This window comes from Drosophila innubila (assembly GCF_004354385.1).
Source record: "Drosophila innubila isolate TH190305 chromosome 3R unlocalized genomic scaffold, UK_Dinn_1.0 2_E_3R, whole genome shotgun sequence".
NCBI lineage: Eukaryota > Metazoa > Arthropoda > Insecta > Diptera > Drosophilidae > Drosophila > Drosophila innubila.
The window spans coordinates 32,339,082-32,361,008 of NW_022995380.1; the positions used below are offsets into that span (position 1 = coordinate 32,339,082).

The 21,927-nt window shown below is 35.8% G+C and overlaps 1 long non-coding RNA gene across 1 annotated transcript; it reads right to left on the bottom strand.

Moving 5' to 3' along the window:
• Window positions 1-412: 412 nt before the first annotated feature.
• LOC117792597 lies at window positions 413-20,473 on the bottom strand. The gene is made up of 2 exons (XR_004618187.1): window positions 20,189-20,473; window positions 413-565 (listed from the first exon to the last, which is right to left on the bottom strand). It is a non-coding gene; the product is annotated as an uncharacterized LOC117792597 (long non-coding RNA).
• Window positions 20,474-21,927: the final 1,454 nt, after the last annotated feature.

Consider the following 21,927-nt stretch of genomic DNA (forward strand, 5'->3'; position numbering starts at 1 on the left):
GTATGTTTAGTAATAAATTTATTGATTTTATTTTGATTTCATATTTATTTTATTTTGATTTTATTTTTATTTTATTTTGATTTTATTTTTAGTTTAAATATTGCATTGATTTGGCTTTACAAACTGTTGCCATGTAGATCTTGCTTATATTTCGCAAAGCATTATCTCTGTGTCACACTTTATTTCATACGTCTTTCTATTTAATCACAACGAACGCGCCACATATCTCACAGATACAGATACAGTTACGCAGCCGACAGACGCACGAACACGACTAAACGCATCCGAAGTTAATGTGGGAATGTTGTCATAGCTTAGCAATAATTTGGAAATGTTGCTGCTGCCATTGGTTGGCAACATGTTGCCAAGTCTTTGCTCTTATGTTGCCGGAATATTGTGGTGTCGTTTACTTTTGCTTTTCCTTTACTTGCTCTTGCTCGTTAGATTTTCCGCGAAAATGTCTGTCACTTAACATTTGTAAGCGATTTTAGTGTCTCGTCTAATTGCCGCAAGTTCTAGTCACACATGCCTATAAACTTTTCCTAATGAGCCGCTCGGCAATCAGCTAGAAAGAGATAAAAAACAATGTTTCAATTAGTTGTTGACAAAGCCAAAAACATATACATAAGTGCATACATGTGTAGTTTCTGCATGTTTGGTTTATTGCATCCCTTTAAAAGTACAAAGTTCTAAATAAATAATTTATGATCAAACAAAGGCACACGCAAAATAATGAAGAAGGCAATTTACATATCGAGGTATTTATCGGTGTTAACTAAATTTTTATCAGTGTAGCCACCTTTCCTTACTTGATTTATTTACTATTGTCTGTGTCAATGGGCGTTTCTGATAAGCATTTTCGTTGACTTTCTGTGGTCAATTGGCATGTGCTTCACAGATACAGATATATATACAGATACATGTTGTATGCTCGTAATTATGTACATGACATGTATATGTGTTCATGTTAGATATACATATGTATATCTATAGCTGACTAATTGGCTAGTTGCACGACAATCGCTTCGGCTTGAGCCCAACAGCAAAATCTCGAATTATTTCGGTCAATAGAAGCTTACTGGTAACATTATTTATGGCATCCCGTGGCTGTTTAATTATGCGCTGCAATTCGGGCATCATTTAAAATCCTTAAAGCATTGCTTCAATTTCTCATTCCCGCTACGTCGCAGGGAATTTGTATTTGCAAAACGTTTTCCTTGTTTGATTGCACAGCCCAAACCATAAGACCCAGGAGTCTGAAATTTTCACACAACATAGCTGAGTCAATTTTATTGATCAATAAGACGCCGTTTTTTAAAATTCGAATTGCAAAGAGTCTTAAAGTTCGGGGTAAAACTACGTTTTATATTTATATATATATAAAGAGTTGAGTATCTGAATGTGTGTGGAGTACCATTCCATGTTTGCATGGATTTTAAATTGGCTATTGTTGCAACTAAGGGCAGCATTGTAAATTTGAATTGGGATGCAGGCTAGTTATCCAGTGACCGGAGGGAGAGACAAAAGGACAAAACTCAGTGCATTATCTTATCGCATCGTGCACAAAAACCAATAATCACTTCCGGCAACTATCAAAGGGAAGGGGGAGAAGTAGGGGTAGGGTTAGAATTAGGGTTGGGAGTTTGAGGGTGGCAGATCGGCAGCACTTCACACATCATTTCCTACGCTCAACATTTGTTATGCCTTTTGTACGACCAAATTGCCACAATTACTCGACAATCATTATGCGTAGAGGAGTTGTGGGGCTCTAAATATAGCCGTTGACTCCCTCCCTTCCCCTCCTTTATTGTTGTTGCTGTTGTTGTTGTCATTGTCGTCCCATTGTCATTGGCAGGCCAATGTAATGCAGCTTCATTTATCATACTCGTTTTTGGTCATTGTTTGTTTGGGTTCCAAACAATGTTTTCCACTTTTGTCTTGTTGCATTTTTTAATTTGTTTTTCATACTTTTACGTTTGTTTATTGATTAAAATATGACGGCGAATCTGGAATCAGTTGCATTGTCAGCTGCCAGCAGCTGTTGCTGTTGTTGTAGTTGTGGCTGTTGTTGCTTTGTGGTCGCCTGGAAGCAGCTGTAAACATGTGTCTGCAGCAACATTATGATTGCTCGTCTCCCCCACAAATATTATTTTTACTGTCTGCTCCCCCATCCCATCCTATTCCATTCCCTCCCATCCCATCAAAAACTTGTATTTTTTTGACGCTGCTGTGCTCTGGTATTTTTAATAAAACATTGTTTTTATAATTGTTGTCACTCTCTCCATTACTTCTGATTTATTTCTACCTTTGTTCAAATAGTCTGTTGTCTCCTTCCGTGCTTTATTTGTTTGTACAAATTATTATGGGAGATAATTTTGTCAGTTGCATTTTTCATTAATTTTTTACCTATACTTATTTTTGTTTGATTTTTGTTTAAGCGGTGGGCTTTTCTTTTATGAATTTTATAATTAATTGTGTTTGACACTTTTAACATGCGCCTAGTTCTTTTTTTTTCGTGGAGCGAGTACATTCGTTTTATAGCTTGATTGATTTCACATAATATTTTGTCATTAATCATTATCCAGCTCTTGTCGAGGCCAGCTTAAAGGTATTACCAACATCCATAAATATATATATTTCAAATATAACAAAAGTGTGGTTGCATTTATCTTAATAATAGCAGAAAATATTTAAAAAAAAAAAAGGTAATTGTTTTTGCCGGTAATAGCTTTATTACATAACATATATCACATTGAGAGTGTAAACTTATGAGGTAATTTCAAATTTGTAGATAATATTTATCCTTTTGGGACTTAGCGACGATGTAATATTTTAAAATATCAACTTAGTGTTCCTATTTTGGCTCTTTTATCGCATTTGTACTCACTGTCAGTTGAAAATTTAATATGTTGAGTAGGAATAACTCCTTCTGTTTTTAAAAAATGTCCTATACTCGTTGGCTCGACATTTGGATAAATATAAATAACATTTAACAAGGCAAATCAGGACAACTGAAAGACACCAGTTAACATGGATCGCAATTAATTGGGTCAGGTTGATTTGACTCTGAGTCTGAGGAGGAGCAAGAAAAAGCTGATTAAAGCATTGCTTGATGCTTTTAATTAAAAGCAGATTAGCATTGCGCGTGCAATGTATTTGAGCAGGGATAGGGATAGGCATACACTGAAAAAAATACGAACTTCTAAATTTAATAAAATAAGACTATTATAGGACCAAATTTCTAATATTATGTATGTGTATATTAGCAATTGCAAAACTGCGCGGTTTCGAATCCCACTCACTCAAGGAAAAATATATTAAAGAAATATTTTTAAAGCTATCAAGACAGAAAAAAATTTATATAATATCAGAATAAAATTTAATTAAACATCAATTAAAATATTATAAATGCAATACCTGCCTTATTTGTTTGTCTTGAGTATGTAAGAATATTTATTCTTATACTTAAGTTGTGGTCTTGAAAAAACAAGAATTTCTGATTTTATAAATAAGAGTTTGGTATTATTTGAAATGTTCTTAAAACCAAGATGTGTTTTCTAACTTGAAGAGTAAAATTCTTAGTTCTAAGATCAAAATCTGGATATTGGAACCCTTTTTTTCAGTGTAGGAAGTGGGAATGGGAAGGGTAAGGGGACAACCAACGCCATAAACAAATTATTGCCAAGCTTTGTCATGGAGACATTGACAGAGTCAGCTGTATCTTAATAAGCGGTTATTGGGTGGATGACTCCAGTTAACTGACTCCGACAATTGCCGCTATTAAGCCAACGCCATTTTAAGTGACTCCCTTGCTTAATCTTAGTCTACGAGAACTCTTAACTCATATGTTGTGTGCTACAATGAATGATTTGTATGGCAACAGAGCCTACTACGAGTTTGTCTCTTTAATGTGTCTTTGTTTGGTGCTACAGGCTTCCTGCTTACAGTCAGTCACGTCAGTCACCGTTCACTTGACACATTTTGTTTGCCATGCAATTGGCACGAAGATGTTCTTGTCACATGGCAATAAAGTCGAGGTGTCAACCAGCAGAAGGAGCAGGAGGAGCTAGAGGATTGGGAAAGTCGACAGCGACACCTAAAAATAGTTGCAAGTTTTTCACACCAAATTGTCGCAGCAGCACCGTTAACAAATTGAAATGTTTATTTCAAAGTGTTTGGGTCGCTTTTACGACCAGTTGTCTGTCAGGTGAGGAAGAGAGCAAATTTAACGCAGGCTTCGGTTTTCTCTTCAATATCCAATACTCAGATTAAATCCATTAGCCTGAAGTCTTTTCCGACTTGCTTAGTTTGACTGCCATAAATCTGTTGTGGTAAAATGCATCCAAAATTGTGCATTGGGTTAAGCTTTTTTTTTTGTTCGGATTCGGTCATCAATTTTATTGCCGGCTGTTGTCTGTGTTCGCACCACATCAAATATATTCACATTGACTTTATTACTTCACGTGGCCCCCCTTCAGATGCTACCTTGGAGATCCCATCCAACCCAATCACACTGAAAAAAAAGACCAACTTCTACAATCTGGAACATTAGTCTAACATATTTTTTCTCAAATTAAGCCCACTTTAAGACCACATTATTAAAATTTTATATATTTATATTTTCAAGTAAAACCAATATTTGGCGTACAAACAAGCGCGTGTTTGAGTCTCATTCTTGCCAAGGAAAAACATATAAAATTATCATTTATAAAGAAATCTAGGGAGCTCTAGAACTAACAACGTTTTTCATACTAAGCAATTTTTTGATTGTGTGAACTTTATTCCCGAACTTTAACCACCTTGCAATTCGAATTTCTGACCCTTATTCTTAGTTCTTACAACAAAATCTTGATTTTAGAACCTTTTTTGTTTCAGTGTATCCAAACCAATTCAACCCAACCAGGCAACATGGATTTAAATGTGCTCAGCATTTGCAGTGACAGCAGCATTTTGTATGTTGCTCGACAAATGCTCGACATTTACTGTACTTAATTGCCACTAAATGCGCATAAATGCATTTTTATTAAATTCGCTTTAAAATTGATTTTGTCCGTCCTGTGATTCTGATGTGTGTGCGATGTGAGGCTGCTAGCAGCATGTGGTTTGCCAAACGAGCCACAGTCACCACATTCACATACACATCCATTTTCACATCCACATTCACATCCATATTCACTCACACATTCACATGCCAAAGTGCCACACTTGCGGTTGAGTTTGGTCGCCTTTTGTATGAATGGATTTTATTCATCAAATTTTTTTTGTATTTTTATTCTGAATCATTGCCTCGACTCACAACTCGCAACTTGCAACTTCTGCTGCTAAGAATTAATTAAAAACGCTACGCACTATTCAATAGAATGGGGTGTATTGTTGTTTCCAGCCACGCCCTATTGACCCTTCAAACGCCCCTTGGCATTTAATATTTCAAATTTAGATTGCTCTTGTACTGAAAATAATACACGACCTCATATACAACTCCAATACATCGTTGTATGTATATCATGCAAACATTTCACTTAGCTGCCAAAATAATAATAATAATGTATGAATTATCTCTGGTCAGTGTGAAATATATATAAAAACAAATTCGAAAAAAATGGAAGCAAAGTTTCGTTTCCATTAGCTGCGGCGGGACAGCTAATTGGTTTTGCTTGGCGTTTCATTCTCATTGTAGCCAAAACTCAGCCAATATCCAATTACGCAAAGAGCCGAAGTGAGTTAGTGTAGTTAAGGTCAAAGTTGAGAGCGGAGCCTGGCCAAGCCGCACTTGAAATCCAATTTTGATAATAAGTGCGAAAAAAGCAAAACACCCAAAAGAAAAAGCGAAAGCGGGTGTCCATTTAATAAAAATGAAATTTGCGCACAATTATCTCAACAAATTAAGCTTTAGCCACATTTCGTTCATTCTGTTAGCAACTTTCGAGAGGGTACGACTGTACACAGAAAGAAATTATTCAGGAATCCGGTATAACATCAATCATATTTAGAGCTTCAGTTTTTAAAAAGATTGGGTAAAAAATCTGTTGTATACCTGTCTAGTGAAAAATCCTACATTGATTTTATAAACAAAATCTACATATAATAAATTCTTTGACCAAACTCATTGATTAACTCACTAATCATTGCACAGCTCAAACCATAAGACCAGGAGGCTGAAATTTTCACACAACATAGATGAGACAATAATGTATTTTAAAAAAAAAGGTATATAAAATATCTTAATTTTCTTTGACGTTCTGTCTTAATTCAACAATAATATCCTAAATACATATTTAGAAAATACATGCTAAACTCAAGAATTCAAAATGTTCATTTTAGAATGTATCTTTTTTTGTTTACGAGTACGAGTACCCGTAAGAGCCTTAGCTCCACTCAATGCATGTAATTAAATTGAAATTTCAATATTCCCCAGGGCTGAAAGAGCCTTGTAGGCGACGGTTCCTACCAACAGCTGTCGTTCAGTTTCATGGCGGCACTCGCTCATTTTTTTTATTTTATTTTTTTTTTTGGTTTTTTCGTGTCAGCTGCTCTTCAGCACATGCCGTTGATTTATAAGCCGTGGCAAAAATGTTGCAAAATTAAAGTGTAATTTATGTGCCGCATTTGCCGCGCGCTTCCGGTGAATTCGAGTCCTGCTTATCCGGTGGATTCGAGTCCTGCTTATCCGCCTCATGTCTCACTTGGCCACGTGAGTGCGAATGCGAGTGCGTAATGCGGGGCGACCTTGTGACCCCAGTGACCCGATCCGAGCGAAAAAAGTAACTTAATGTGGCCTGACCAACTTTGACCCCGCGCCCCTGTTTCCGCTGCCACTCCCGCGCCCGCTCCCTCACTCACTGCACCTGCGCCTCACGCAAAGTGTTAATGTGTTTATGTGAATGGCGCTGACTCGGCATTGCCTGACTGCCCGACCCACCGACTGCCTGCCTGTGCGACTCCCTGGCTCCTGCCTCCTGACTCCTGACTCTTCACTCTCGACTCTCGTATGTCAGCCTGTGACTGTGTCTGTGTCGAGTGTCCTTGCCCTGTGCTGTTTGCCACTTGACTTATTTAAATTGTGTAAGTATGAGCGGGAGATAGGCGAAGAAAAAGATTGATAAAATATGTTAATTGCGCTTGTCGCGGTCCATACTTCAGTATCCCCTCCCAATCTCCCTGCCATACAACAATGCTGAAAAGTTAATTTTCTTGACACTTAAGTTAAGTCAAAACATTTTAATTATCTTTAACGCGCACTTTTGTTAAATCGAATTGCCATATAAGCCGGAGTGTCTTCTTCAGTTGGTAGTTTGGAACCAATTTATAAAAAAAAAGTAAACGTAACGCCCCACTTTTACAACAAAAGCTTAAAGAACATAATCAGCAAATAAATTAAAATTAATTAATATAATATTTAAACTACATTTATAGTTAAATCAAAAATATAACTTAAATAGCTAATTATAGTCAACTAAACAAAAAATATATGTACAACTCTTTGTCCTGACTGACTGATCATTGTTTCAGTAAGTTTCAAATTGTATTTATTTATTTATTTATTACTCATTCATTCTTACTCATTAATTATCAATTGTTAAGTCTTAAATATCGATGTTTGTAATATTGACTAGTGGCTTAAATTGTAAATTGTACCCCTAGAAATCTAATTAAATGAACAAAAAAAAAATTTCTCCATAGAAATTTGTATCACTTCACGTGACTCCAAATTAGTTTGCACTTTTTCTTCACCTACCGCAATAAAATAATATACATTTGAAATTGTAAGTTTTAATGGCATCGAATTTCAACTGCAAACTCAAAAGACTTTTAAATTATTTGTATCGCCTTGGTCCGCTGCATATCAAAAGTTTTTCATAATGAGAAGCTTTGGTATGTTTTTAATTAGTAATAATAAATATTAAATGCAAATTAGAGTAAGAGTAATGCAAGAAACTCAAACAGGAAAATAGAAAGTTTGTTGAACAAACTTAGAAGACCCAAACCCTTACCCTTCAAAGTTTACAATGGTTGTCATGGTACTAAAGTTTTCCGTTTTCCGTACCGTTCACCTGCTGTGTAATTTTGCGAAATAATCAAAAATCTTTCAGTCGGTTGGTTGCCTAGCTAGTTATATATCTAATTACATATTATATTGGCAGGTTTGCCTTTGCTTACACTAATTATCTGCTAATGAGTTTACTTTGGGGGAAACACAGGAACGGAGTCGAATATATCTCCAGCTTTTCTTGGCTCCTACTTTTGTTTGCAGCCAAGTTGTAAAAGCTGCTTTACCCATTATAAATACACCCTGTATGTAGTCCAATTATTGCTGCTGACTTTGGTACAGAGTATGATCGAGCCTAGTGTATTTATGTGATTACCCCAATTACAAATAGATGCAGTTCTTAACCTAAGGTTGCATTCAGAACATTGAACACCGAACAATGAAAACCAGTAATCTTTCCTCTTGGCACTCATGAAATAGCTTCCGATTCATTTTGTGTTATCCGATTGTTCGATATGTGTTTTGTTTGCTATAACTGTGTACGTGTACGTGTATATGTTTGTGTGCGTGTGCATGTGACCTTCCTGTTTGACGTTTAGACTTTTCTTCACCCAATTTCCGTATTTAATGGTCCGTTACCAAATGTGCTTCAAAATTTGAAGCCAATTTTGACAACCGAATTTTTCTCAACTTTGTTAATAAAATGGAAGTTGCTCATACGCAATGTGTAAACATATGTACACATTACAGATATTTAATCATAAGTATTTATTTTCATTAAAGAAACACTGATCTACTTACTGGGGTTAGAATCCGTTACAAGCATTCGTTCTTTTTACCAATTTCATGGGCCAAATTTATATAAAAATAATGTTCTTCTAATGTTTGGGAGAAACACTGAGGACTAAAGGGATAGGAGATGCAAAGGGAATGTGAGTAAAAGAAATAAAGAAACACGATACACAATTATAACCTAATCCTTGGAAATAACCAAATGCCATAACCTTGCCCAGTTTCCACTTCCCAGCTCCCAGTTTCGGGCTGAATCGTGAACTGTGTGAACTTGCTGCTATGGAAACAGAGCCATGTATCGCATGTATGTGTGTCGCATTTCTTTTGATTATATCGCATAAATATTTTTTAACAACAGCAAATCAAAGGCTATCGGGAAGTGAAAGGCGAATTGCCCCGAAAATTAAGCGAAGACAGAAAATCGTAGCCAAACCATTTGCGGGATTCTTTTGGGCAGTGAGTGGAGAATATGGGGATTTGAGAATGTTGCAGGACATCAACATCAGGACACATAAACAACAGTAAATACGGTTGTGCCGGCTATTGAGCATATTATTGGAAAATCATACTGGGTTTCTTTCTGATGATGATTTCGGTGATTTCGGTGATTTGGCATGCATAGAACGTCATGTGATTTTTTTTCCTCGCTGTTGTTGTTATTATTTTCAATCCTTTGTGTCAATAAATTTTTATGGTGGCTTATTGGAACCTTTTTGGATTTGCCGTTGCTATCCTGCGAGGGGATTTCTTTCACTTCCACTTTCTCTTTCACTTTGATTTAAAAATATGTTTTACACATTTTCAGAGTACCCCACTTCAAAATGTAAACAAAATGAAAAAATAACAAATAAATGATGTTCCTTTCTTGTCCAAGTCTTTGCTTTTAGAATCCGCCTTTATTCGATACAGATTTCCTAGTTCTGTCACATTTTCATTTTTGTTTTTCTTATTACTATTTTTTAACTTTGTAAATTATGTGGGGTCACTTTGTCAACTTCAAAGGTTTTGTAATTTGCTGTCTTCTTTTATGAGAATTAAGATGCTCCTTAAATACTAGAATATCGTTTTGTATTTTCATATTCGTTGTTTGCTGTTTGTTCCATTCATTACCGTTGATTGTGTACATTATTAATTTTAATGCGGTTGCCTTAAAATTTATTGCTGTTAAATATAATTGACTGAGTAATTTTCAATACACACAGTATATATGTATATGTGTAAATATACACACATGTGACAAAACAAAGTTTGCTGAATGAAATATTTATGTTTCATTTATCGCCAGGTCTTTCTGCTTAAACAATTGTTTATTTTCTGATTGAAGCCACAATTAATTAATAATGCGTATATACATTGATGCCGCGGCTGATTAAGTACTTTTAAATAATTATGTAAATATGTAAATACAAATATGAAAACATTTTTTTACTTTTAACTTCTTATTTCGAAAAATATTCATTAGAGTACGAAAGTTCTGAAATAAAAAACTAGGAAGCATTTAATGTGAAAATAAAATATGAGAATCCAAATCTATTCACTCAAATTAGATTCTTAGTTTTTATTTCTTCTTTTTTGTAATTCCTTAACAAAATAATTCGAAATTCATAAGAAGTACCTTATTTCTATAGACGTGAACCCAACTTAGTATAATTGTAAAGGAAAGTTTCTATTATTCTCGGGCATACTTTTGGCTTTTTACTGTCCACTCATTTTTATTAGTTCTTATCGAATTAGATCTGGAAAATTATTATTTACTGCAAAACTAAGTTTAACGCAAAGTTTTGAGGAATAAATTGACGCGCTACATTAAACAGATGAGCTATTGAGAATTGAAATAATCTCAAAAAAAAAAAAAAACAAGGGGGCTCCGCCGACTGCTTGCTTCGCTTGCCTACCCCCGGATCGCTTCGCTCGCGGTGAGGTGCGGCTACAGTCGAGCCCGCTCGACAGTAGGATACCCTGAGCCCAGGTACTCTTTTATAAAAGTTTATTTTCGACCAATTGTTTTTTAGGCAGCTATATGATATATGGAGCCGATTTGAAGCAATTCTGGTCAGAATGTGCAAAACCAGCACTAATGCATATTCTATCAGTTTGGTTAGGATGTCTTAAAAAACAAAAAACTTGTTATACTAAAACTTGATTTTCTACCGATAGGTCCTATGATAGCTATATCATATAGTTGACCGATTTCAACCAAATTTGGTCAGGATGTATAATACCAGCCCCTAGGCATATTCTATTAGTTTGGTTCTGATATCTCAACAAACAAAAAACTTTTCCATACTAAAACTTCATTTTCGTTCGACTCTGCTGTTAGTCCTGATCAAGAATGTATATACTTTGGGGGGTCTGCCACGCCCTCTTGTGCTTGTTACATACATTCTGCCAAACACATTATACCCTTTTTTGACCATTTTCAATGGGCTAGGGGAATAAAAATCAGTCTGTATATGAAACAAATGAAGGCAACTAAATAACAAAATGAACAACAATAGTACAATATCAGAGTCAATGAATGAATTGTAATCTGGCATATCAAAATGAGTCAATAAAAACTAATAAAAATATAATGAGGTGAATGATGAGAGGAGAGTAGAGAGGATATCAGAAAGTATCCATCCAGATTCGAAACCCACCTACGACTTTTCCATTCTCCACTTTCCACTCTCTTACTCGTATTTCACCAGCGTCATCAATGTTATTGTTATACGCTTACACATCACACACATTCATATGAAGAAATGTGTGTATATGTATTTGTATGTATGTACAGAGTATATTTGTTACACATACCCCATAAATTTACATTTTTATCGAAAAAGTTTCACAGCATTCGCTGTTCTGATGATGTTGATGATGTTGCTCATGTTAATGTTAATGTTGTTGTTGTTGTTGTCGCATTAAAACGGAAATATCAAAAATAAATCTCTTTGCTTGTTTCCGCTGTTAGAATGGCAAATTCCGAATCTAACAGAGTCTTGTAATTGGCACACACACACACACTCACTCACAATCATACGTTACATGTTTGAAACAAAAAGATCCATTTGCGATTTTTAATGCCATCATCATTGACTCAATCAGTTGTGAATACGAATACGAATATTATATTCATTTCATGCTTGTAACTGTTTTTTATATGATGTTTATCTTATAATTCCGTGTACGTCACGTCATCTATTTTGCTCAGGAAAGATGGAAAGTATAATTGTCGCTTAGTTAGTCTTTTTATTTTGTTGCTTTCATCGTTGGTCATTGTTACAATAAAAGATTATTTTTATTTCGATGTTACTAATGCCAGCAACATACAAATATGCATGCGCGCCTGAGCAACATGCTTCGAAATCATTCGCAACATTTGGTCAGCGAGTGCCCGTTTTGGTTGTTGCTAAGCTTCGCTTAGCATTGATCTGTTTACATATACACACAGATTGGCAGCTGATAAGCTCATACGCATGTAGGTTTGAGTCAGCGCTAAGCAGCGAGAAAGCTGCGTGAATGCTGCGTTCTCAAAGAGCGCGTTTGCTGATAACGATCATCCTAAAATGCCTCTCTCACGGCCGAGAGAGCACACAGCTCTCTCACAGATCGGCAGTATAAGGTAGACGTTGCTGCTGCTGTTGCCGTTTCCTGGCTTTCGCTAGTTCGCTGTCTTCTTCTGCCGTCGCCTGCTGCGTTGTCCTTGAAGGGCTCATTCTTTTTATATATATAGAGAAATAGCCTAATCGGAAGCATTAAATTTAAATAAAGCAACTTACACCCCCGTGTCTCATGACCCAGGTGAGTTAAAAAATGTTTTAGTATGGCATTTTGGAAATTTGGACTAAACCTTTCGATCAGTATATAACTCGATCTGATCGGACAGTCATAGCAAATTTTCCAAATTAGCTGTATATATTGCTAGTCGCCTTTCGCACCCTTCGTGCTGCTTTCGTCACTAGCGCGAACTGCCGTCCGCAGTGATACATGCTTGTACACTGATAAACATTTTTTTTTTCTAAAATCAATATTTTGCTTTTAGAACTCTAAAAAATATTTAGTTTTGCAAATTCATCTTGGTTTTAAGAAAACTTTAAACAAGATCATGTTCTTATTAATAAAATCCAAAATTCGTATATTTTCGAGACCCCGAGTAAATATGAGAGTAAATTTTCCTAACTACTCAAGACATTACAAAAACAAAAGTTAAGCTTGGTACAAATATTCCTTTTCAATAGTAATTTGGTCCCTAAACTGACTTATTTTAAGAACAAAAAATGTTAGATAGTTGTTCCTAATATTAGAAGTTGGTCTGTTTTTTCAGTGTAAGAGAACAAGGCTAAATGTGCTAGCATAGTTTCACCTACTTCTAACATATTGGCGAAGGTTCTGCGGTGTTGTCACGACACGTCCTTCCCTCTCCTCTCCTCTCTTCACCACACTTCTCCCCTCCTCAACTATCCCCGCTTCATTAGGCGCTTCTTTTGTTCAGTGTCAGTCTTGTGATGCATGTCTCTTGGTCTGGTCTAACAATTGTTTTTGTTTTTGGCATTTTATTGCTGTTGTTTCTCTGTTCTCAGTTCTTTGTAAGGTGTTGCTCTTGTTGTAATCGTGTATTGACATGTGACGCACTCTGCGTCACATTGGAGGCAGCTTTTCAATGTGTCCTCATTAGTTACAGAGCTCACACTCCCCAATGTTCGTTTCGTGTTGCACGTCAGTTAGTTTTCTGTCACCGGTCAGTCAGTCAGTCATTCATTCAGTCAGTCCTCCATTGTGTATCTCATTCAGTTAGTCAATGCTACACATGCAAAGTACAGTCAACAGTTTTGGAGTTGAAAGTTAAACAGGACAAAACCAGGTAAAAAATAAAAGGTAATTCTTTATACTGAGTGAAAGCTACTTCAGTGCATTCTTTCTAAAATAATTCAAAAATTTGCAATTTTCTGCTTAATCCGCAGCAAAAGCCGATAATTTTAGATCTTATAATCTTATAAACGCTCAAATTTCAAAATTATAATGGCATCTAAATGCTGAAAACTCTCTACTAGAGCATTCCACTTAATATTTTTTCATTTTAAGCTTGGTTTTTTTTTTTATTTTGTGTTGTGAAAGCACTTTTCTTTAGATAGGTTGGTTTTATTATATTTCTTGTTGCTGTCGCTTTTAGTGCGGGGTTTCAGAAATTTAAATTAAAACTTCGGCACTTTGCATTTTATCCTTGACTTTATGACTTGGGTTAACATGGCAATGAAATTGTTCTACTTGTTTTTGCTGTAACGCGTGAGAAACTTTGTCTCGGCATTTTGCGATTGTAAAGTGTCAAACGCTTAAAACTTAAATCGGTTTTTTTTGTAAGCAATCGCTGCAAGCTACACGAGAAAAACGTTTTTCCCATTATCGTTTTAAGTTTCAAAACTCCAGCTTATTTGGAAATTTGGAACCACATACCAATTTCGTCAACAAAATTCGCTAATTTTGTATATAGATAAATTGTAAACGTGCATTGAAAGTGTTTAATTAAGAAGGAAAGAGTGTTGTTTTGTATCCATTGAAAGTTTTTATAAAATAGGTCGGATAGAAGTCCTAATTTTTTAATATTATCATAGCTAACATCAGCATTTTTTGAGGATGTTGAATACATTTTATTAAATAAGGCTTATTGTGAAACACTCTTTGAATCAATATATATAAAAATCGTTGTCCTGTCTTAGTGACTCACTGACTGATCACTGTTGAGACCAAACCGTAAGGTCCACAACGCAGCTGTGTCGATTTGATAGTGCAATAAGTGAAATTTGGAATCGAAGTTCGCACTTCGAGTGAATTGCTTTGAACATATGAACAACTTTTTTTTTCTTTAAATATCCTAACCAAATTAGTAGATTGTATATTTGGGACACCATAATATATATTATTTGAATACCTTATATATTTTTCATTCACGCGATATTTTGCAAAAATATTTTTCTACACATTTCTGTCGCAACTTTGAAATTTAAGTGAATTTTACTGAGTGTGAGTGTGTAAATATGATAGTGTGTGTTAAACATCCGAAGCATTTCTGTCTCTTTCTCTTCGGCAAGGGGCACCGACATTATGTCATGGTGCTAGGTTCTGGGTCCTGGACCTGCTCCTTGCTCATTCTCATGCAATTGGATGCCTTGGCCTTTAACACCGTTCTGCCAGAAAATTTGCATATGAGTGTGTGTAAGTGTATGTGTTGTATTATATATATGATGTGTGGGAGTGTGTGCGTTCCAGCGAGTTGGTATTCATTTTGTGTTGAAATTTATGCAATAGCTTAAATAAGTGCAAAAATGGCATTTTTCCGTCCGCAAGTGACAAAAATTTCGTGCGTTTAGTAAAAATAATTATACGAGTACAACACAAAATATTCGTATGAATTTTTTATAAGGTAGTACACATCTGGGATAGGACAAAATACTGTCAGCTTGGCAAAAAATAGAGGGTGGGTAATTTAAAAATAAACTTTTAGAAATATTTGCAATTGGCCTTTGGTTCAGCTGAAAGTTTTGTTAACGTTCGTGTTTTCATCAGTTCTGATAACAATTTTGATTATGTTAAAAACACGGCTTTAAGTTTTTCAGCACAAGTTGTTTAGACCAGATTCTCTCAAGTTGACAAGTGTTTTTTACGTGTGCACAACAGTACACACCTTGTACGAGACTTTATAACGTATGCAAAGTAAACACAAGCAATTTTTTTATTTGAGTTTCATATTTCGATCTGTTACCTTTCAGTTTCCAAAGTTGACAGCTTATACAAAACCAATAAAAGCTTGTGATTTTTTATCATGTCAAAGAGGTTAACACCTAGCAACAAAATAAAAAAAATAAAGACATTTCGGTAGAGAGAAATGACATCAGAAATACCCTGTATTCAGTTTTTTATAGCATCACTGATCAAAGTTACCTACAACTCACTTACAGTTTGTCTATTGAAAATTATATTAAAAAAATAAAACTGAGTTTGATGTATCACAAATACGAAATAAATTTAACCCGTATTGGGAAGTCAGGATGCCCTTTTCTTTACCAATCTTTTTTTTATTCATTTTTAAGAAAAAATAAAGGAAACCTTTAGTGTATAGGCGGGGAGTCTGAATAAAAGGAACGTATCACATCGAAAATCAATTTCCTGAAACACCAAATAAAAAGCGAGAAACTTTTGTATTAGTTTGGCAAAGTAAGAAAGTAAGAGTCAAGCTTGGACAACAACTTGAAAGGTGTTGCCAACTTTCACCTGGTATTAAAAAAGGATCGCAGTCAAAGTGAAATCCTGTGCCACAATCGCCCAAACAATCAATAGTTTGATTAGCTTTGAGCGCCACGTGTTGACTGTTGGGTAACAACAACAACAACAGCAACAAATCAACTCTAAGTTTGACAGCAACAAACTTTTAACTGTAACTGTAACTGTTGCTTATCTGTGGGCGCTTCAACTTTCAGCAGTAGAAAGAAGAAGCACCAACATCGTCAACATCAACATCACTTGCCCCAAGCACCAACTTATATTTATTTGAGTACGAGTATGTATAAAAATGTACATTTATTTATATGCATAACACAACTTAAGGTCAGATGACCAAAATATGCACATAAATTTCATTGTTTCAAAAAAGAAAAAAACACTAAAGTTGCAAATGTGCACAGATAAGCGCATGCACTGAGAGAAAAATGCTGTACTAAAATTAATTGGAAATAAACTTGAATAAAGTACTTTCTTAAGTTGAAATTAAAATTAATAAATTAAATTTTACACGAATTGTTTTGAGCAACTGTTTTTGGAGTTTCTTCGTGAAACTTTCAGGACTGATAAATTCCAGGTCACTTGTCGTCCTTGTCAGGATAATCGACAGGACCATTTTTTCGGCCGTTACCATATGGTAACGCTGGGAATAACAGGGTACAGGTTTTTTTAATACTGCCAAATACGAATATTTGCGAAAAAGTCTAATAAACACAGCTTTATCCAACAGGGGGGCTCCTCCTTGATATATATACCAAATTTTGTTAAAATAGGAACAATCGCGGTCAAATTCACCTTTAGTATGGAAAACTTTTATGAACTAAACAGTACCGAAACACGAGTAAAATGTATAGAAAAAACCTGTACCCTGTACTTCCCAGCGTAACACGAAAACAAAAAGAGTAAAATTTACCGAAAAAAAGTGTTTTTATTTTTTTCAGAATTTTTTTTTATAATTAAAAAGTACTAAAATTAGTTAAACGAATTAATTACTTGCGACGTATTGCCAAATGCCGTTTTTTTGCACTGCAGAATATAGTGAACAACTTAATGCTTACTTTTCGATTAGCTAGCTTTAAGAGATTGTTTCAAGCAACTTTTTTTTTCAGTTAGAGACAACAATTTACTCCTAAAATATCATATTAAAGTTATTCTAATGTTCATATGTTGTCTAAAAATTAAGTTTTAGTAAATGCCTATTGCTTGTTACCCAGACCCCTGAATACGAAAAGTCAGGCACATATGCCCATGTAAAGATGATTAAAAACACGATTAAAAGTCAATAATTTTAATCGAAAGTTAATATTTTTGGCATATTTTAGTGTTAAAATTTTGACAACACTTGTTTTGTGACGTCACGACACAAAAGCATTTGTTTTATTGTAGGAAAATTTTACAATGCAGCCCACAACATTTTTTGCTAGTCGAAGCAACAAAAAATTAACGGTATTTTCATATTTTATAAATATATAAATATATAATTATATAAAATAATAATGGTCGCATCGAATAAAAAAAAAAAACAATGAAAGAGATTCCAGATTTGAACCGGCAACTTTCGTACGGATGGTCAACTCAAGCATCTAGACTACCAGGAAGCTCAAAAATTGTCAAACCAAATTATAAAACTGAAATACAAATTCCTGGGTAGGACGATTTCAGGAATGCACATGTGCCTGCTGCCACGCTGCCACTGTGAAGTGAACACCCTAAATGTATTTGGAATCGAGTAAAACTCACAAATTTCTAGAAATGAGTTTGAAAACTTTTTATAGGTTCGGGTCTAAAGCTTGGGAGTTATTAAATCATGTTCGTTCTTAAGTAGTTTTAAATTTGAAAATACTAAAATTCTTAAACTTTGTACTTAAGATATTGTCTTTAAAATAAGATCGAAATACTCGACTATACTTATTTTAATTTGAAGTAAGAAATAAAGTTTGAATCTTGGCGTTTTAAGTATGAAAAACCTTTCTATTTTCGCTCTGTGTATTTTCGCTCAACAACTACGAAGTGATAATAACGATATGTGGCACCATCATTATCATTATCAGCAGTAGCAGTAGAGATATGATGAAATTAACCAAACGTTAGGTAAAACTCGAGTCTTTGAATTATTGTCAAAAGATCCAGGAGGAAACAACTTTTGTGAATGCCACGCCTTCTTCTTGCCATAAACAAATGAGTTGTCTGGGCGTACAACAAATGACAATTCATGTAAATTGCTTAATTTATTAGACTTTTTCAGAGTCTCCCAATCCTCAATCCCCAATCCCCAATCCCCTCAATCCAAATGGGCGCCTTACATTTCCGGCAGAGCCACGCGGCTTTCTGACTTTGACAACGTCGCGACTTTGGCTTAAGTATTTCTATTCGTACTACTCTTGTTGTTATGAATTCTCTTCTACTGGCTGTTGTCGTTGTTGTTGTTTTTCCCCCTGTCAGTTTGACTGCTTGCCTGCCTGACTTTTCTATTTGAGCGCTGTAACATTTTCTGTGCTTGGGCTTTTGTTTTATTTGCCGGTACAAAACTTTTGGAGACGAGGTTTTTTTTGCTTTTTATTTGCCCGTTATTCTTTACGTTGTTATGTGAATTTGTTATCTTAATTCTTGTCATTTAAAAAATCTGCCACCATTTGTTTTTAAATAAAACTTAAGGCAATTGAATTCGTTACCAAAAAGTTTTTTTTTAAGTTTTATTGTATCATTTTTCTGGCTTTAATGTGAAACACAAATACGAGTAGATGTAAAATGTAAGAATGAATGCTTGCGACAAGTGTGCTTGACTTGGGGTACCCTATACTTCACTTGAGGTACCCTGTACTCAAACACTCATTCATACATATATGAATGTATGCGTATCCAGGTGAGTGCACAAGCAATCATACTATACACGCACATGTTGCAAGCCGCTGTATAAATGCTGCAATTAAAATATGTCCCTCTAGTACTGCTGGTGATATTACCAATGAAATTTTGTAATGAAAGTAAGGCAAATTAAGAAGTGAATTGGAATTGTGGAATTCACTGATGATGGTAATGCAGAAGGTGTCGAGTGTTTAGCGCCAATGACAACTCCATGTTAAATTCACCTTTTAATTCACTGATGATAGGTAATGCAGAAAGTGTCAAGAGGTTAGTGCCAAAGACAGCCCCATATGAAATTTACCAATGAGGTAATTTGACGGTAACCAATAGTGGTGAGTGGTAACCAGTCAGTCACTAGCTCAACAGTCTCTCACAAATGAGCCGTACTACAGAGATATTCTTAAATAATTTCTGTGCGAACGGATACGCTGTTATATATATATCCCACAAAAAAAAATTCTACACGAGGTAAAAGTCTGGTGACGAAACCAATTTCTGGCCCCAAAATTTCTGATATCCAATTTTGTGACGAACAAAATTCAAATTACCTTTCCAAATTAGCTGTATGTATAGCTAGTCGTCTTTCGCACCCTTCGTGTTGCTTTCGTCACTAGCGCGAACTGCCGTCCGCAGCGATATCAAAAAAGCGGTGATATATTAATGCACGTATGTATATGTATTGGGAGGGGAACATCCTATATACCATTAGAAATGACCGTATGTAAAAGCCGGCAAATAATGAAGAAAAGTGTAAGGTGAAGCACGCTGTTCTCCTTCTTCTTCTTCCCTACCTCTTCTCGTTCAGCTGACGTCAGCTTAATGGCAGCATTCATTGAAATCACTGTTGCTTTTTCCTTGCTGCCATTGCACTTTTCAGTTGCACTGCAGTATGGGTATGAATAATACGAGTACACCCGAAATACACACGGTAAAATGCCATAAAATGCATTGCATGAAAGCAGCGAAAGCAGCTCGAGAAAGTGTAAGAAATGCGCGCCAAGTCATTCACACACACACACATACAAAAATCAAGCAAGCAACACACAACAGACGCACACACATCCACATTATATATATATATAGCTATACACGCACATACCCAAACATGGTGTAGAATGACACGAGTTACCGAAACTAGGTTACAAAATGAAACTTGAAGCGTTTCTTTCGATGCCGGGTGGTGATGCTGCTCCCACTGATTCTATTGCTCCTTCAACTCCTACTGCTCCTACTGATTCTATTACTTCTACAGCTCCTACTGGTCCTACTTTAAATAAATGTTAAACATACCCGAAAAGTTGCTGGTTTTTTGCGAGTTCTGTGCTTGGACTTCAATTCTGAATTTAGTTCTTGAAGTTGTCTTTCGGTGAACACTCTTATCTTTTACTTTCAGTGAACACTTTTATTATGCGGCCTATCACAATTTCCTATTACTAACTATCACCGGTGAATAGTAAAGCATCGCAACGCGACATTTGATACTCGCACTTGGAATTGGACTTGGTTGCTGAGCCGGCTAACTGCACACCAAAAACGGACTCGAACTGTTTCACTTTGTTGCCTGCTAGCAACTGGCGGTCGCTCTGATGCCGATGCGGCGAAAATGCTGCCGAATGACCCGACTCCCGAATGACCCGACAGTCGACTCTCAACTCTCGACACCCGACTGAATTTGCCATCATTCGTTGGCGAGTTTCGAAAACGAGAGGACGGCACGATGTTGGTCTCAGCTGAGAAGAAAACACGCATACGCCGTGTGCACCCTTATATAGTATAACAGTTTTCAACTCGCTCTGTCTGATTTTGTGTAGGTGTGTGTTTGTATAGGTGTTAGTGTTGGTGTAGGTGTGTGAAATTGTGTCATTAGGTGCATTTGTTTTCATTGTGCTTTCTCAACTGCTGGACCTGTCGCATTTGCCGCCACTTGTGTTATATTTTTTGTAAATGTTTATGTTTCATACTACTAGGTTCTACTCTCGTATTGGCAAGTTAAGCTAAATGTGACTTGAAATAAAATATTAAACATGTGCATGTATACGTTGAAAGATATGTCACTGCTCAGTCTCATCTAAATGCCAACAATTATGTTTTGGAGTCTCATTAGTTGCAACTCTCAGTGCTCTAAAGCGCCAGTTAGTACCTGGTAAATGATGCCGTTAATGATGTAAATGAAAGCGAGTCAAGTGTCTTGCTTTGAGGTCGAGCTCGTGTGACAGCTTCATAGGTTTGTTAATTGGAATTAACTGTTATCATAGCTTAGTATTTAAGCATATGTACATCTATCTATATAAAACTCTTTATCCCGACTCACTGACTAACTGATCATTGCACAGCCCAAACCATAAGGGCTGGTAGACTGAAATTTTCACGCAACATAGCTGAGCTGAGGTCGAATTTACAAATGGGTCAAATTTGGGGCCATATTTACACTATGCTTCTTATCTCTATCTTCTATCTCTTATAGATATCACAGTGCAGATAAAAGGAGACAACAATAAAACAATTACAAAATGGAACAACTTATCAGGCTGACGTTGACACAAAATCATCAAGAGAAACAAAGGCAGCATACAAAAAAAAAAAAATCAATATCAAGAACAACCACAACAGACAACAAAAACACGGGGCTGAGGGTACAGATCACATACGAACGTGTTTAATGAATACCCAGTGCCAAACCAGACTTGATGGTTGCTGGTGCCCTGGTCCATTCCAGAGCGCCTGCTACCCCGTTGACCTGCCTGTAGTTGACCCGTAGTTAGCGCAACGCCTGTGGAAACTAATTAAAGTAACGCTTGTTATAATTAAGGCAGTTTCAGCCAAAGGCAACAAAAGTGCTGGAAAATGATGCGCACGTGACATCCGGCTGCGGTCTAGAGAATTCCTGGTCAAGAGAAGGTGAGTGTAAATGGGCAAAATGTTTAAAAAATCAGTCAGCAGGAGTCAAAATAAAGAACACAGACTGTTTTTATTGCGCATTCACACAGTAAAAACAAGTGAAAACAATTCAAGCTAAGGTTCTCGAATTC